Source organism: Colobus angolensis, unplaced genomic scaffold (genome assembly GCF_000951035.1).
Source record: "Colobus angolensis palliatus isolate OR3802 unplaced genomic scaffold, Cang.pa_1.0 Scaffold10, whole genome shotgun sequence".
Lineage (NCBI taxonomy): Eukaryota > Metazoa > Chordata > Mammalia > Primates > Cercopithecidae > Colobus > Colobus angolensis.
The window spans coordinates 931,523-934,366 of record NW_012110919.1 but is presented as its reverse complement, the minus strand read 5'-3'; the positions used below and the strand labels follow the sequence as shown (position 1 = coordinate 934,366).

The window sequence follows — 2,844 nt, the reverse complement described above, 5'->3', positions numbered from 1 at the left end:
TTTGTTGTTTGTGTTGCAAATAACTCTCAGAAAGTAACACCATCTGAATAAAAATTGATTTATCTAGGCTGTTAAAACGCTCAAGTCCATTCATTAACAAACTGCATTCTCACCAAGCATAAATGATTACCATGGTAAGCCCAGAAAGAAATAAACCTTGTTGTAAGACTTCCATAAGAAGTGTTATTTAACTGGTTTTGTAGTCTGTGGCCACTAGAATTTTGGCTCTAATTCTAAAATATGGTCCACTAATCATATATAGCCTAATCTATATTGCAGCAAAAATTTTAAGTTGTCTTTAGAAGTGTAATTTAAAAGTACTTTGGAAATACAGGTGAAAGGTAGAGTCACATTTGGTTATAAGGAATGTCTTGACTGCTTTGAATATAATTGGGTGATAGCAATTGGTCAGACCCGAGCATTGAAAAGAGTAATCTGATAGCTACATGTAATATAAACTGGAAGGGCAAAAGAAAGGTACAAGTCAGAATTCTGCCAGAATAAATCAGCTAAAAGGCAGTGAAGATGATAAATAATGAGAAAGAATCAAGCACTTGTCCTACCTTTCATATATGAAGCTGTACTACTGATAATGAAAATAGTAGATGAGGACAATGATGATTTAAAAACATTAGAGGACATATGATCGTGATAGTGGAGATAAGAATGAGCAGAAACTACTTAGGGGCTGAGGAGAGAGCACAGTCAAAGATGACCGAGATAGTTCTTGTTTCAGGGATATAACGGTGAATTTTTAAGAAAATACTGATTTTAAAAAATATATACAATTTTACATTTTATATTTGTTAAGTATACCTCAATAAACCTGGGAGAAAAATAAAAGCTTCCCAGTTGATTCAATTGCGAAAAAAAAAAAAAAAAAAAGAACTAGGGCTGCGTGCACGGCACGATGGCGCTGGAGTACGTGCCTGAGGAGAAGGGACGCCGGCCCGGTCAGGCCTCGGCGCGGCCCACGCACTTGGCTAACACGCTGGCTCCCGCCTCCCGCCACACGCCGGCCACCGCGAAGGCCTCGTCCACCAGAGGCCTGGTGCCTCTCATGGAGTTGGAGCTGTACTTCTTCATCGCGCGGTACCTCTCGGCGGGTCTGTGTTGGAGAGGGGCCCAGGTGCTGGTACATGAGTTGGAGCAGTACCAATTGTTGCCGAAGAGGTTGGACTGGGAGGGCAGTGAGCACATCAGGAGCTATGAGGAACTGGTCTCGTCCAACAAGCATGTGGCTCCTGATATCTGTTGTATTGCCAGCGCATTGGTGCTATGTTGGATAAAGAAATTCCACCCAGTATTTCAAGAGTCACTTCTTTACTTACCGCAGGAAGGCAGTCTTTGCTACCTACAGCGAAAGGTACCTTAATTTGAGGAAGTGTTCTGCTTCATATCAATAGCTTAATAATTATTATAATTGTGAAGTAATGTAAGCATTGTGGAAGAAAGGTGATAATGTAACTATAAATCATGCTGTGGACTATAAAATTCTCTGCATTTAGCATAAAACATTGAATTTTATTACCTAAGTGTTTAAAATGGGTCCTTCTGCATTAAAAAGTTGATAAAGATATAGATGTTAAGCTAAAAAGCTTGAATTTCTTCTGAGATGTGTTTGAGGTTTTATCAATGTGAGTTCTTAATTTTCCATTTTGTAGCTCACTCATAGTTTCATTGAATGTAATTGTATGTGTCTAATAAACTCTTTAAATGCTAGAATTTCATTTGATATTTAGATTCTGAAAGCCCTTTGTTATAAAGGGAAGTGATTTTCTAAATTTGGTAGCAGCTTGAAAACAAGCATCAAAAAATGTAAAATTGCATGATTCTTTTTTTACTAATTTAATTTGTTGCAAAGTTATGTGCTAGCAAAATGTTTGGAATTGCTATTCTTTTTCTATTAGCTTGGTGATATATGACTTGGACTAAGTGTTTGTATGTGATATAATCTTTGTGTACATGTGACTAAACTGCTAATAGCCAAATACTGTTGGTTTTTCTGATCCTGAGCATACATCAAGTTCATTCCATGATTTTGTTTTTATTATTATGAGCTATTGCTGATGCAATGCTGTCTCTTAGATGCCCCACCAGTATTAAGGTTAACTGAGAAAGAACAACCCTCCCTCTTGGTTCTGTGCCAGACTGGTTTGTTAGCTTTAGTTGTTTCTTAGTGCTCTACTCATGCCACACTGTGGCACTAATCAGGAAACTGTTTACATTCTTCCTCTTCTGTGTCCCTATTCACTTTGTAATTATTCTATTTTAGCTGGTTATATGGTAGTTATTTGGTGGCCTGTTTTCCTTTGTTTTCTTTGCTCGTGTCAAGTTCCATGTCATTGTTTTGTGATGAGCCATGATTTAGAAGTGGCAGACCTTAGAAGAGACTTCAGCAAGCTGCTCTAGGGTAAAGGCCGTATTCTCTATTTGTTTTGTACCAGTACCACAAGAGGATGCCTTGTAACCGCTCTTTGGTCATGATTGTGGTAATGAATCCATCCATGTAAAATGCAATATGCCTGTTAGTTTGGGGCACCCAAGGCTCAATAGAGGTTTAGTATGATGCCTTCCCTCTCTCCTCTGAGTTGTGAAGAAACTAATTTCTCGCAGTGTGACTGCTTATAACCTATGTTCTGCCACTATCTCCTATAGAAGAGAACAGACTTTTTATTTTCTTAGTGTATTTGCCAGTAGGTCAAGGAGGGATGGACTTTGAATTAGTGTTCAGATTCACAGATCCTACATATGTGCTCTTCAGTAGAGGACTTTCTGTGATCCTAAAACAAAGGGAAAGCTATATAATTTATCAGTACTTCCGAAAGAGAGAGACTAAAGCCA

At 38.3% G+C, this 2,844-nt stretch overlaps 1 pseudogene; it reads left to right on the top strand.

Moving 5' to 3' along the window:
* The first annotated feature begins 910 nt into the window (after window positions 1-910).
* On the top strand, window positions 911-1,380 carry LOC105508006 (annotated as a pseudogene).
* Window positions 1,381-2,844: the final 1,464 nt, after the last annotated feature.